The 16,300-nt window shown below is 41.3% G+C and overlaps 1 long non-coding RNA gene across 1 annotated transcript; it reads left to right on the top strand.

Annotated features, from left to right (window-relative positions):
* The first annotated feature begins 4,439 nt into the window (after positions 1 to 4,439).
* Positions 4,440 to 14,879, top strand: LOC149441585 (uncharacterized). The gene is made up of 4 exons (XR_016307324.1): positions 4,440 to 4,543; positions 5,334 to 5,369; positions 8,301 to 8,411; positions 14,669 to 14,879. It is a non-coding gene; the product is annotated as an uncharacterized LOC149441585 (long non-coding RNA).
* Positions 14,880 to 16,300: the final 1,421 nt, after the last annotated feature.

Genomic DNA, 16,300 nt, shown 5'->3' with positions numbered 1-16,300 from the left:
GCCAGAGGACACCCGTGTGCTTTCTGAAACACAATTTAAAATTGTGGGAGGCAACCAAATACTCTTTTGTTCCTGAATACTCCACTTTTGTCACTCTTACCTCAACCAGTCTACCAATTTTTGACCTCCTCTACTATTATATGCTGGGATTGTGTACCAAAACATGAAACAATTCCACTCATGGGACATTACAGGTTTCTACATATACAACACTGGATCTCTATCTTTATCAAGAACAGAGATTCCATCAAACCCCTACCTTACATTGAAAATATCTGTTCGCACAGGCTGAATGATCCTAAAATTACCTCTGTCCTATATTTGTAGTTAAACAATCTGCCCCAACACACTAGGGGGTTTATTTACTAGGGCTGGAGAGTTCAAAATCAGGCTCACTTCTGTATAGAAGCCAATCAGCTTCCAGGTTATTGCCAAAGCTTAATTGAACAAGCTGAAGTTAGAAGCTGATTGGTCCATGCAGAAGTGGGCCTGATTTTGCAATCTTCTGCTTTAGTAAATAAGCCCCTAGAGATGATTATGTTGGCAAACTGGAAGCAGATCTATGAAAAAGCACATTTGAAGAGTATAAAATTTAGTTGGTTTACCTAAAATGTTCCCCACATAACCAACATGGAAGCAGCATATAAAGTTACCATATGTTGAATTTTTATATGGTTCCTTCTGAAATAGCATACTGTATATGAATTCCAGTTATTCAGACAAGTTTTTTCAAGGTTGTTTCTATAATGGTTATGTAGTATGTATTTGGTGAACATGTCCATTTGCCACCACTTTTTGGTCTAAGGTCTGTCCCAAAGGCTTTTTATCCTAAAAACATTCCCAAAATCCTCTGGTGAGCCATCTTATATAGTAAGATAGAGACTGTCCAAGTCACAACAGACACTAACACACCATATACTAATCATAGCTCAACTAACTCTATCCAGAAATTGGAAAAAAACAGCTTTCCCGTTCCAAATGTGGATAACATGATTGTTAACATGTGCCCAACGAGCATCTTGGACAATAAAACAGAAGAAATTCCTATGTACAGTATTTGGGAGGTCTGCATTTAATTTTATTGTATATTTCAGAGATGAACATAAATAGTCTTCAATATCTTTAATGTTTTACACATTGTGAAGGGGGTGTCATTTTCAAGTTAGGATCGTCCCTTTAGACTGACTTACTGTATATTACTCCAGCCAGTGCCTGTGTATAAAAAAACCCACCTTTTTTCTCCTTTCTTCTAATGCTTTACTTTTCTCAAACCCCCCGTTTTTCTGCCCTTCTTTCTTTTTTCTGATACTCTCCTTTCATCTCCCCCAATTATTCCACTCTCTGCGCTCTCCAACCATCATCTGAGTCTGTTATTCACATTACTTTTTAGAATCAGCTTTTGAAACACAGGCGTTGAGGCAATAACCTGTGTCAATATGAACCTTTAGTATAACCTTTAAGGTTTATTGTACATTCTCTTTCTTGATCATTCTATTAAAACGATACTTAACAGAGGAGTGGTAAATCCCATTCACATAACATATATATCATGGCACTGTATTTTGTTTTTCTTTTAAATCCTCTAAGTACCTTGGTCCTGCAGGACTGCTCTTTCGCATCTGCAGGGAGGAGCTTCTATTACTCTGCTTATGAATGCTCTCTACAATGTGAGCCCTGTTTGGTGCTGTGCCAGTCTGTAGGCAGGTTGTCTACAAGTTGGGTTTTTTCTTAGGTTAGTCATTCTGCCCAGGTGGGAAAGAGGTTAATGTTTCTGGTCTCCTTTCCTGATCTCTACTGGTCCTGCCTTCCAACCTGGTAGGATTGGAAGGTTGGGCCCGTGTGGGCCCGCTCCCACTTTGTCTCATACCTGCTCCCATGGATTGGAATCACTAGAAGATGTTCTACCTCGGAATACAAGACTCCTAGACACCTACCATTCTATGGGGAATGCCTATATGGACTCTCACCTATTACAGGTATGCCTGGGCAGCTTTAGTTCGTTAGGGTTATACTTATTGTTATTGTGCACTTTTGGTAAAGCTTTTAAACAATTGAGCCTGGTCTGAAGTTATTCAAAGAGTTGCATGGAAGAAATGGAACTGTAAAGCACATATGTGATATGAAGCAAGGCCACCACTAAAGGTTACCTGACCAAGGCAAGATGGAGGAGGAATTAAGTTACTATGAGCAACCATTTATCTAGTGTAAAGTACACAGCAGCCAGTTAAAAAGTGTGGTATCTGGCGTAGGTAAAGGGTCCTCCAGTAGCAAGGGGGCAGACAGTTAGTAAGCATGGTACCTGGCATACATTAATGGTTCTCCAGTAGCGAGGGGGTTGGTGTACTGACTCCCTCTCCAGCTGTCGGTTCCTTGAGTTCGGGACTGAACATGCATTATGGAGATCCATGACCTAGCCCAGTGGTGGGCAACCTTTTTTTTTCAACTGAGCCAAATCTCGCCAAAACCACGATTGAAATTTATTTTGAGAGCCACATTTTTAAAACTGAAAATACATCCCCCATATAGTAATTCATCCCCCATAGTAATTCATCCCCCATAGTAATTCATCCCCCATATAGTAATTCATCCCCCATAGTAATTCATCCCCCATATAGTAATTCATCCCCCATAGTAATTCATCCCCCATATAGTAATTCATCCCCCATAGTAATTCATCCCCCATATAGTAATTAATCCCCCCTATAGTAATTCATCCCCCATAGTAATTCATCCCCCATATAGTAATTCATCCCCCATAGTAATTCATCCCCCATATAGTAATTCATCCCCCATAGTAATTAATCCCCGATATAGTAATTCATCCCCCATAGTAATTCATCCCCCATATAGTAATTCATCCCCCATAGTAATTAATCCCCCATGTAGTAATTCATCCCCTATAGTAATTCATCCCCCATAGTAATTAATCCCCCATATAGTAATTCATCCCCCATAGTAATTCATCCCCCACATAGTAATTAATCCCCCCTATAGTAATTCATCCCCCATAGTAATTCATCCCCCATATAGTAATTCATCCCCCATAGTAATTCATCCCCCATAGTAATTAATCCCCCATACAGTAATTCATCCCCCATAGTAATTCATCCCCCATATAGTAATTCATCCCCCATATAGTAATTCATCCCCCATAGTAATTAATCCCCCATAGTAATTCATCCCCCCTATAGTAATTCATCCCCTCTATAGTAATTCACCCCCCACAGTAATTCATCCCCCATATAGTAATTCATCCCCCATATAGTAATTCATTCCCCATATTGTGTCAATTCACTTACCTTTGCTCCGCGCGTTCCTCTCGCCGTGTTCCCGCGCCGTTCCGGTCTTCAGGGCGGACTGTGAGAGGAGAGGAGTTCGTCACGCTGCCCCGCCTACATACTGACAGCCAATGTTTGCCACGCTCCGCGGGCCGGATTAAAAGGTCCGCCGGGCCGTAGTTTGCCCATTGCTGGGCTAGCTGCAGAGTCCTGACTTTTGGGGTGGCCGCCCGAGAGGAGGGAGGGGAGCGGGCGCCCGGCACACAGAAGAGCCGCATTGAAGTGGGTAAAGAGCCGCATGTGGCTCGCAAGCCGCGGCTTGCCGACCACTGACCTAGCCCCATGGTATTAGAGATCCATGACCTAGCCCCATGGTATTAGAGAGTGAAAGAGTTAACGGAGTGCATGCTTGAGGTCTGCATGGGTGTTCGGTGGGACCCTATTCTGTCACTGGGAGTGAGATGGAGGAAATACGCTGGACTCGTGGAGAGGGCATGGGCTCAGCGGTGTCCCTTCCAAATGAAACTACTTAATGGCAAGGTGGAGTAGTGACACAGGATAGTACAGAGGAACTCTGAAGGTCATACAGCTGCACACGGTGAATGACTGACCTCTGAGCCGGGGTTCCGCTTTAATGTCACTTATGCATAAATGCTGCCCCATCTGGTTCCAGGCATTGATGAGCATGCTTACACAAAAAGGTACCCCACATGCTCGGGCAAAGGTAGGCCTTTCCCCACAACCAAGAGCAATTCAAAATAGAATATAAATATCAAATAACTGGTTTACAGCTCCCTAGCTTTTTTGTGCTTTAACATGCTATAGGCAGAGTCAGATTATTGACACTAGCTTTCATTTTGTACAGACAGCATCTGCATCCAAGGCTCTTTTTTAACTTTAAAAGTATTAGCAATTACATTAGATATATTTGATACTGATTTATTTTAAAACTAAGCATTTTTTTAATTTTCTTATTGAATGTATTCAATCAGTATACTATATCCTGCCCCCACAGTGTTTAGGTAATAGCAGGACATGCAGCAGGAGGATGGAGGGAAAGGAATATCATTTACCACTGTGTATACACAGGTGTGACTTTATAGACATGTGGGTTGTGCAGATAAGAAAAATGAGGAAATGAAGAGCTTAGAAAGTAACTGAAATTGGTGCATGCTTAGCAGAGGACACCAGCTGGTCTACACAAACTCAGGTTTCAGAGGGGCACAGAGAAGATGAGAGGGATGGCTGAAAGCAGGATAAACCAGGTTATTTCACTCTACACAAAACAAATGCTTTAGTGGCTTTGTGAGTATGCACACTCTCTTATACAGCATGTAATGAGTTTTTCATAGTCTTGGTTTAATGACACTTTAACAACTGTAAACCATTTTCATTTGTACTGCACTGTTGCAAAACTATGAGCTGTAATTATTGCCATATCTCTTATTCCATGATTGTAAAAAAAAGAAAACTTATTAGTTATATAATACCAGTTTCATTGGTGCTCCCCCTTTTTAAAAATGTATCTGTACAAGATTGCATATAAACATATATAAATATTAGTTTAACATAAATATAAAATTAAGGACAATTATAACTGTGGTAAAATTGTCCGTTAATAAGTTCTTCCCACCCTTATGCACTACCCAACTGTATAAATAATCACCTTCCTTTTTTTATGCAGTGATCTTTGCTGTGCAACCCTAACTGGCACCATATAGCCTATCCACCAAAAACATCCTCTTAGTTTAGATGTGCACCTCAGCCTCATTCCTTCCTGTGAGTAAGCCGTACTCTGCTGGACCTCTGGAAGCCATCTTAAGTATGGCTTCCCAAAGAAATAAGTGGGATCATGGATCACTGTAACAAGGATGGTAAGTAGTTGTCCAGGTGGGCAGTATTAAGCTAGGTGGAGGAAACTGACTCATGGAAAATTATACTAAAGACACAGTTGTCATCTAAAATAAAACTGTCCCCAAACCATTATATCATCTGATTACTTTATACCGTGAGTTGAACTAACATAACTCTCTTCTTCTATGTTTGTCCTATTAGTACATTGCAGCAGAGGGTAAGCCCAACATATGCATGGTGAGTTTAAACTAAATAGCTAATGTATAATAAATCTGTATCTTTGTTTTTTTTTTTTTAGTCCTTCACTAGTCTATTTTCACAGTTCCTATACCCCCTTCCCTATATTGTAGCTCACTACTTCCAGGCACCTAAATTAAGAAGTTAGTTGGTGCATAATGTTATATTCCCACAAAATAAGGGGCATTTGATGTTTACTTTACCAGATTTTTCCCCTGCAAAAGATGTAAAGTCTGCAAATCTGACAAAGTAAAAACTAAAAAAACATTTTAAAAGTTATATCTGACGTAACTGATAAAATAATACATAACAACATTTATTACATCTAGTACCAGTAATGTCACCTTCCTATTGGAATACCCATGTGGTCTCCAGTATGTGGACTGCACACTGCAGAAACGAAGTGTCATATTTTGGAAACATATACAAAATATTAAAAATAATTTAAAAATCACAGCCTGGCTAAAAATTTTCATTTATATTATACTAGGGAAGTTAAAATTATGTGGCATTGATACAATCAGGAGACACTGAAGGTGGTTTTATATGATTAGGGAAATCTCCCATAATGAAATGAAATGGATTTATGAGTTAGACTGTATGCAGCTCAGAAGGTTGAATGTTGAATAATATTTAAACAGTTTTTTTAATTTAGATTTTTTAGGTCTATCTGATGTTTTATATTGTAGCTTGGTGAATATATATTTTATCTTTCATTTTTAAATACACTGCTCAAAACAAATGAAAGGAACACTTTGAAAACACCTCAGATCTCAAATCAGGAAAAATATCATTTTGGATATCTACACTGATATGGACTGGGTAATGTGTTAGGAACGTAAGGATGCCCCATCGTTTGATGGAAATGAAAATGATCAACATACAGAGAACTGAATTCAAAGACACCCCGAAAATCAAAGTGAAAAAATGATGCAGCAGGCTAATCCATTTTGCTAAAATTTCATTGCAGGAACTCAAAATGGTACTCAGCAATTTTTGTATGGCCTCCACATGCTTGTATGCATGCCTGACAACATTGCGGCATGCTCATAATGAGACAATAGATGGTGTCTTGAGGTGTTTCCTCCCAGATCTGGACCAGGGCATCACTGAGATTCTGGACAGTCTGAGGTGCAACCTTGCGACCTCGGATAAACCGAAACATGATATCCCAGAGGTGTTCTATTGGATTTAGGTCAGGCGAGCGTGGGGGCCATTCAATGGTATCAAGTCCTTCATCCTCCAGGAACTGACTGCATACTCTCACCACATGAGGATGGCATTGTCGTGCACCAGGAGGAACCCAGGACCAACTGCACTGGCGTAGGGTTTGATAATGGGTCCAAGGATTTCATTCTGATACCTAATGGCAGTCAGGGTGCCAGTGTTTAGCCTGTAGGGGTCTGTGTGTCCCTCCATAGAAATTCCTCCCCAGACCATCACTGACCCACCACCAAAAGGGTCATGCTGAAATGATGTTACAGATAGCATAACATTCTCTACGGCTTCTCCAGACCCTTTTACGTCTGTCACATGTGCTCAGGGTGAACCTGCTCTCATCTGTGAAAAACAAAGCACGCCAGTGGCAGACCTGCCAATTCTGGTGTTCAGTGGTAAATGCCAATCAAGCTCTATGGTGCCAGGCAGTGAGCACAGGGCTCACTAGAGGATGTTGAGCCTTCAGTCTGTTTCTGATTGTTTGGTCAGAGACATTCACACCAGTGGCCTGCTGGAGGTCATTTGGAGGGCTCTGGCAGTGCTCATCCTGTTCTTCCTTGCACAAAGGAGCAGATACTGGTCCTGCTGATGGGTTAAGGACCTTCTATGGCCCTGCCCAGCTCTCCTAAAGTAACTGCCTGTCTCCTGGAATCTCCTCCATGCTCTTGAGACTGTGCTGGGAGACACGGCAAACCTTCTGGCAATGGCACGTATTTATGTGCAATCCTGGAGAATTTGGACTGCCTGTGCAACCTCTGTAGGGTCCAGGTATCACCTCATGTTACCAGTAGTGACACTGACCCTAGCCAAATGCAAAACTAGGGAAAAACAGTCAGAAAACATTCGTAAGGAAAAAAAATTTCACTGGCCTCCACCTGTAAAACCATACCTGTTTTGGGGGTCATTTCATTGTTACCCATCTAGTGCACCTGTTGTTAATTTCATTAACACCAAAGCAGCTGAAACTGATTAACAACCCCCTCTACTACTTAACTGACCAAATCTATATCCCAGGAATTTCATTGACTTGATGCTAGACTCTGATTATAAGGTGTTCCTTTAATTTTTTTTGAGCAGTGTACATTAGCTGGAGTGGGTAAAATCTTATAATGTATTTTTTAAATTATTTTATTGTTTATTTTATAATATTAATTTATGTATATTTTGGTATATTTTTGTATAACTTTTAGATCTTCGTAATCCTGTGATATATGATTTTGGGACACGTATATGAGTATGAGATATAAATAAGTGCAGTGTTTTGCATGCTGTATGTCTGCATTACTGTATATGGAGGATTAAGGAGGAGATACCTTGGCTCTGAGGAGGGAAACATCTGATGCCTGCATCATTCGTCCTAAGCTGAATGTGTTGATCTGTAATAAGATAGACATTACCATCTGCTGAGTCGTTGTCTGCAGAGAGGTGGAAGGTCATTGTAGCACAAAACAAAAAATGTGTTTGCACACCGTGTTTGTCACTGAATATTTTGTTTTTCGAAAGATTTTGAGTGTGATCATTGTACACTTGGTGGTTTTCCACATTGTCCTGATCATTGCTTACGGTTTGGTATTGTTATATATATTTTTAGCACTGTATAAAGATTTGCTGAAACTATAGTGCTGCTTCTTAAGGAATTAATTCTAATTTTATTTGCTATTAAATGCGTTTGTTACATTTTCAGCTTTAAGAGTGATTGTATGTCTTTTCCAGATCAAGGGCTCTCTTGCTATGAACATTGTTACAGCTATCGTCAGCTTTACTGCATCCATATTGGTCTGCATGGATCTGGTCTATTTTTCCATCTATTGGAGACACTATGAGGTAGTAGTAATTGAAAGTTTTCACTTTATTTTTCAGATATTTTTACTGTAGAGCATTTCCAGCCAACAAGTAAACCAGTTGAGGTAAAGATATATTTTGGCACAATAAAAGGTCCATCAGGTAGTGGGAAGAAACCAGGTAGCTTGCTTTAGACATTAGTGCACCAGGTGAAACATGAGTTAAAACTAAATGAAAAAAATAGGAATGCAAACACAAAAAATCATTATAACGCATGGCAAATTCAGAGAGGCAAACTTCAATTTTAAAAGGAAGGCAGAACAATCATGTTCATAGACAGGTTTAGGTTGCATTCACACTTGACCGTAGCGGCTATGAGCATTTTTTGCACCTTTGTGTTGAGTTTTTTGCTTGTTCTCATACAGAGTTTTTCAAGCGTTTTTGAGCTTTGGCTTTTTTTTATTAGCCAATGAAGGGAAATATCATCAATTTCATCATTTGCTATGTTTTTCTTCTGCTTCCTGGATTAAATATCTTTTTCTTCCTGTTTTTCGCTGTTCCATGCTCTGCAAAGATGAGTGATGATGAGATGGCGTGTTTTGTGGCAGCAGCCACTGTTACGTCATATTTCCTTCATCAAAAAAGAGAGGAAGAGTAGGCCAAGGAGATAACGGATCCATCTGGTAATTGCTGATCGAGAAAAGAGAGGCCATTTTTGGGCCATGTTCAATGACCTATGTTTTCACGAAGAAATATTTTTTGAGTACACCAGGATTTCCATAAAAAGGTTAGCCAATGTCTAGTATGACATTTGAATCATGATTGTTGTTGTTTTTTTTATCAATGTCCAATACACATATCAGGGATCAATTTGCATCCTACTTTATGTCTCCAACAGGACAGGTCCCATGGCAGCCTGAGGCAATAGAATAATCCATACAATATACAGTACAAGGGGTCACAGAGTGCCCTCCTGTATATGTGACATGCTGACACCCATCTACTAGTGTGGCCTTGCTATCCCTCCTGCTAGCAGCTGCTGCTGGGCATAGGAGAGGGAGTGGGTGTTTATAGTAAAGTGATATATACTCACATATGGTATATATATATATATATATATATATATATATATATGTGTGTGTGTGTTTTTGCATGGGTTTACCTTACCTTTATTATCCTTCACAGTGGCATTGAAGTTTGGCCAGTTTGGAAAACCTTGGCTTTCAATCTGATCCCATGCCCTCCCCTTGCCCGCTCGGTACTTGTAGGACGGTTCTTTTGGATAGTATAGGCAGGGGTGCTGCTTCCCCAATCCAAATAAAATTCTCAGAATCCAACAGTGACTCTGCCTCCTTCATGTTGCCCCCCCAGGGCTGCTGAACAAAATGGAGATTTGTTGATATCCTGGGAAATATTTTGTCATTTCCTTTTTGGGAGTTAACTTTTATTTGACCAGAAAAGTATGCCATAACACAGGAAAAAAAAAGTGAAAAAATTTGCAAATCACACTTTTCCATTAATTTCAATGGAATAAAAAATGCTCTAAAATTTTACAAATCTGCTCAATTTAAGCAACAAAAAAAGCTCCAGAACTTCAGGCGTTTGGCTCCAGGCAACTTGAAAAGGAGATGTGAATCATATCCATAGTAAATAATTGATTGTTTTCTCCTCAAGCATTTTGGAGCTTCAAGCTTTGGACTAAAAATCACTCAGGTGTGAATGGGACCTTATTGTTGGTGGAGGTATTTATCCAATGTGCTTTGGGCAGTTGCAGTATCCCCTTTTTTAGGGCAGTTTGTCTAGGACAGCCATTCTCAGCTAAGGTTCCTTCAAAAGTTGCTTTGGGTTGCTTGAGCTGTGTCTGATTTACCTCCCATCTAATGGTGCCTTCATTGTCCAACTCCACTTGGCAGAGGCAGAGCATGACACCATCTGATGGTGCCTTCATCGTCCAACTCCACTTGGCAGAACCAGAGCATGACACCAATGATCTTTTTAGCTGTCTATAAAAGGTAATATTCTGATCACCACTATAAGGGGAACATTCTTTACAGTGACCACCAATGTGAAAGACTGTCTCCTTGGACTCCCATTATTTAATTTCAGCTGTGGTTCCCTGAGACCTACAAAATCTTTTAAGGGTTCCTCTGGGGTATGTAGTGATGATCCAAGAAGGGGCAACTAGAAATAACTTGAGTCCCTCTTACCTGTTCAAAAGCTGCCTGTTGTGTTCCCAATCCAAAAACAGACAAATTCAGGCTGTAGTCTAGAATTTTTTTTTTATATTTTTTGAGGGTTTGAAGTGCAGGATATCCAAAGCACATACACAAAAAAAAATCTTTTCCCAGCAGTAATAGTAGTAGCAGTGGGCCCTTAAGTAGCAGTCTCAAAAATATACCTATTCCAGAGGAGACAGCTAGTAAATCTATAACCCTATGAAAGAAAACAAAGTCCTTTGCAGCACCTCCTGACATCTAACCCTCAATAGGTACTTCAGTAGGTGGAGCTATAGGAGAAAGGTCCTACCCACAATGTTCAGGGACAGCTTCTGCCCAGCTCCCCTGCAACACTTTTCAGTGAAGGTTTCTCCCTCTAGCCCAGCTTCCACAGGTACATTCCACTCCAGTAAATTTCCTTCAGGGCCTCAGCACCTAGCACGTACTGAGGCCTAGTAGTAGTAGCTTCCCTGGAACATACACACAGTCTCCCTCCCAGGGGGGAAGCCCCAGAGAAAGAAAGCTCTGATCTGCTCCTCCCAAATATGTATCTTCTCCCCAGCCACACATTCTGGGTCAGTCTCTCAGGGATTGGCTAGGGTCCAATAAACATTCAAAACCTAGTGAGTGATTCTCCCACTCTTTTGCTTGAATATTCTTCCAGCAGCAGACAAAAGTAACCAGCCACCAGGTGTGGGGAAAAACCTGAATTGGACAAAAAAATAAATTGCAACTCAGCTGATTACAGCTAGTTAAATTTAGTCAGCTCAGGGCAGACGTGCTACAGGTATTGAAAAAAGCTAGTCTCAAACTTTTGTTCCTGGGGCAAGATCAAATATTTCAAACCTCTTCTTTCAATAAAAAGAAAGTGTGCTTTGAGTTACTTGATTTTGCAAAGGTCTTAGACCAGCCTTTCTCAATCTTGCAACACAGAGGAACCCTTGAAATATCAGGGCTTGGGGAACCCCTGCTAAAAATGACTATATCTACAGGAGGAATACGACATTTGAAGCCCATGTCCAGGATCCGTCTGTGTGTGGTGGCTCTTGATGCACTGACTCCAGCCTCAGTCTATTCCTTGTGAAAGTCCCCAACACTTTTGAATGGCCTTTTCCTGACAATCCTCTCCAGACTGCGGTCATCCCTGCTGTTTGTGCACTTTTTTCTTCCACACTTTTCCCTTCCACATAACTTTCTATTAATATGCTTTGATACAGCACTTTGGGCACATCCAACTTCTTTTGCAATAACCTTTTGAGGCTTTCCCTCCTTATGGGTTAGTCCATGATGGTTTTCTGCACAACTGTCAGGTCAGCAGTCTTTCCTATGATTGTGATTCCTACTGAACCAGACTGAGAGACCATTTAAAGGCTCAGGAACCCTTTGCAAGTGTTATAGCTTAATTAGCTGATTAGAGTGGGACACTTTGAGCCTAGAATATTGCACCTTTTCACAATATTCTAATTTTCTGAGATTTTGGATTTGGGGTTTTCATGAGCTGTAAGCCATAATCATCACAATTATGACAAATCACGGCTTGAACTATCTTGCTTTGCATGTAATGAGTCTATCTCAAATATTAGTTTCACCTTTTCAAGTTGCATTACTGAAATAAATTAACTTTTGCAGGATATTGTAATTTTTCGAGTTTCACCTGTATGTTAAAAAAAAAATTGTGAACTTTTTTTTCATTTCATTTTCCACAAAATTATGACAAAAAATGACAACTACAAAAAAATCGTCATGTCTCTCACTAAATACCTTTGACTGTCTGCTTTCCAAAAAGGGGTCATTTGGGGGATATCTGTACTGTGCTGACATTTTTGGGCCTCAAGAAATAAAGCTGTCAGTACATCAGGATTTATCGATTTTTAGATATGTCCTATAGGTTGCAAACTCTTACTTTCCTACCAACTAAATAATAAACACTGATTTGGGTTATTTTCACCAAAGAAATGTAGCAGAATACATTTTGGTCTAAATTTGTGTAGAAAGATTCGTTGCAAAATTGTATAACAAAAACAAAGAAAAAAATCATTTTTTTCCCCAAATTTTTGGTCTTTTTTTCATTTATAGCGCAAAAAATAAAAACACCCAGTGGTGAATAAATACCACCGAAAGAAATCTCTATTTGTGTGAAAAAAATTAATATCGGTACAGTGTTGCATGACTGTGCAATTGTCATCAATGTAAGACAGTGTTGAAATGTGAAAATTGGCCTGGGCAGGAAAGGGGTGAATGTGCCCGGTAGGCAACTGGTTGAATAATGGTTATAAAAAACACATGTGCAGACAGATGCTGAGCTGTGCACACCTGTATCCCCACAAAGATCAGCCCAGATCATACATACAAACACACACAGTACAAAAAACGGCCACTGCCCCCAAAATGGCCACTTCCTCCGTCTATAACTTGCCTTCTCGGCAAGGAGCACATGGAAGGGTGACGCATGTTAAACAACAAAAAAGAAAAATTCCCAGGTCAGCTTGCCAACCAGCCTGCAAACAAACCGAATTCACCGGTCTACCAGTATGAGTTAAAAACAGGGGTTTAGTTAGGACACAGTTGCAAATACATGCGTAAGCCACAGAGCCACGTCATGGCACCCCGATGTTCTGTAGTCCTAACTCTACAAATTTTGCACTGCTGTGCTCACACCTGGAGAAGAAGCTCCATCTCCATCACAAAACCCTTTGCTCACTGACTGCCAATGACAGATGTCCGCCCGGGCCCCCATCCCACCTCTGTGTGGAATACACGAGACAGCCCCCGGCCTCCTCTTCTCTATCCAACACACAGACAGCTCAACAAGTTCTTGACGATTACACAGAGGTGTCAATGGCCCTTGGAAGGAAGAGACATCAATCTGGAGCTCCAGGTGGTATGGCTACACCCACCCCGCCTGCTGGTCCCAAATTACATCATTGGTGGGAGGGGGGAGAGCACAGCACAGGCATGGCTGCATAGCGGGAGGTGAGCGGTGACCACGGTTGCCACTTATCTGCTACTGTGTAGCTTGGTCATCAACAGACTACGGACCGAGGGGGCCCTGGCCCAACGGGCGAATGCCCAGTGTGCCCTATGGCCAGTCCAGGCCTGGTTCAGACTGTGTGTGTGCACAGTGCTCTGGCCCCTGTCCCAGCTGATCTCAGTAGTGGTCGCATTTGACCATTTAAACTGCAGGCGTGCCCAGTGCGGTAGCTGAGATCAGCTAGAGAAGGCGAGGGTGCAATGAGCATGCACGCAGTTTGAATGGCTTGGAGCAGGGGCGGACTGACAACTCATGGGGCCCCTGGGCAATAGGGGATCATGGGGCTCCTGTGTCCTTGCCCAAACTCAAAAAAGCCTATGAAAAAGGTACCAGGGGCATCTCATGGGGCCCCCTACTGACCCCGGGCCCTCGGGCAGTGCCCGAGTTTCCAAATGGTCAGTTCGCCCCTTGCCTGGTGCGACCACTATGGGGGGGGGGCAAAAAAACTCCAGCTTGCTCAGGAAAAGGCAGGACTGAGGGGCCAGAAGTTTTTGTTTAGAGACCCCCCCCCAGACAAGTGTATATATAATAGTGAGGACATGCACCATTTAAGAGAGGAGAAGCTCTGGTACCCTTTAGAGCATATGGAATCGCATAAAGGGATTTTGGGAAAATCATGCTTAAGGTGAACACTAGCATGGTCCAGTTTGTGCCAGCAGGGACAAAAAAAATAAACTCCTTCCCAATCCTCCATAAAGCATTTGGATATTCCCTGGAGGAGCAATCTCTGGTGTCACTATCAATTTTGTGTATTTAGGAATGCACACAGCTCTTTTTTCAATCAATCTCCTGGGCTGGCCTGAACTATTTTTTAAGCGAGTCTGTTTCACATTTTCACAGCTCTTACTGTAAAGAAGCCTTTCTGTATGTAGAGGCTAAAATGCAATAATTTTGCATTTCAAGACAAGATCATGAGCTAACAGTATATTGGTCAACTTAGCTGCCAACTTTAGAAGAAAACATTTTGTAAAAGAGTGTAGATCCCCTTTCATTTTATTTTGTCCAATCCAGCCTTTTATTGAATCTGATATTTTCTGTTGTCTTTTTCACAGGTGTTTGTAGTACAGAATGACGTTTTATTTGCAATGTCTCAACCACCTCATCCACCACCTTACTCAGCTTCATGAAATGGCAAAGATGCTCCTTGTGGAATTATGTTCCTTATGGAATTATAAATTATTAATTCACCGGCTTCTGTTTATTCCATTTTTAAGTGATTTCATATATTCTGGGTCAAATAAAAACAAATATCTGCAAGTTTAATATTCATTTTCACCTATATGTTGTAAAAATCAGACACATTCACATTTCTGAAGGAAATGATGGTCACTGAAAGAAAAATATTGGTTCTTCTGGTATCTACGGTTAAAAGCCACATGAAAACAAAAAGGTGGCCAATGACAGCAGAAAAAAAAATGTTTTGGTTATGCAGGGGTGCTGGCACCAATGCAGGGGTCTCCAAACTTTCTGGGCAAAGGGCCAATTTACTGTCCTTTAGACTTTGAGAGGGCTGGACTGTGGCCAGTAAGAGTAGAAAATGCCTTGGTGTCAAGAACTCCCCATTGTTGGTATTAGAGGGAGAAATATTGCCCCATTGTTGGTATTTGGGGAAGAAATAGTGCCCCAACATTGGTGTCATTGGGAAGAATAGTGCCACATTGTTGGTATCAGGGCAATAAATAGTGCCCCATTGTTGGTGTCATTGGGAAGAATAGTGCCCCATTGTTGGCGTCATTGGGAAGAATAGTGCCCCATTGTTGGTATCAGGGCAATGAATAGTGCCCCATCATTGGTGTCAGTAGGTAGAAAAGCTCCGCATTATTGGAGTCAGTGGTAGGAATAGTGGCCTACTGTTGGTATCAGTTACAGGAATTATTCCCCATTGTTGGTGTAGGAAGGAATAGTGCCTTATATCAGTGGAAGGAATAGTGTCCCAAGGGCTGGATAAAGGCAAGCAAAGGGCCACATCTCGACTCCGGAATGCAGTTTGGAGAATAGTGCACTAATGCATTGCACTATCAAGTGTTAAAATGCATTTTGAATGGGCAGGCAGCACGCCTAAATGCACAAAATAAACAGACAAAACTAATGACACAACACAACAGTTCATACTTTAACATATGGTGCTATAAAACATTATTTACAGTTGCTGCAGGATGTGAATGGGTCCTGGATCTCCTTCAGTGGTCTTTATAATGCATTTTTGTTTTTACTGGCCTTTTTACTTGAAGACCCTGGGCCGTGCAATGGTGATGGTGATTAGGAGTACTAGCCAATCTTCTCTTTATGGCTCAATCCTACAAAAATGTCACTGAAAAAAAAGATTTGTAATCATTGAATGAGGAGATTAGTAACTTTGAAGCTTTGCTTATATACAGGAGGCCATGCCTGGGGGTGGTGAAGAAAAGATGCATTCAGGTCACATGACCATGATGTAGCCTATTAAATGTTCTGTTACACACATGTACGTGTAGCGCCCCTCTAGTTAGCCAGGGGGATCTAGATAGGTTTTTAGTTAGAGGCTGGCTAGCAGCCTGGTATGAGTCAGCCAGGTAACTTTAGGTCAGGGCTGAGGGCTCTGCAAGTCAGTTCCATGATACCTCCCCCTGCTCTAGAAGCTTGAGAAGTTTCTAGAAGGCAGTGGGTGGGGCTTATCAGTATGTGTGAGGGATTTTGACTAATCC

Source organism: Staurois parvus, unplaced genomic scaffold (genome assembly GCF_062004578.1).
Source record: "Staurois parvus isolate SC_StPar_1 unplaced genomic scaffold, SC_StPar_1.0 ptg000970l, whole genome shotgun sequence".
NCBI lineage: Eukaryota > Metazoa > Chordata > Amphibia > Anura > Ranidae > Staurois > Staurois parvus.
Note: the sequence above shows the minus strand (reverse complement) of the source record. Positions and strands in the feature narration are given on the sequence as shown.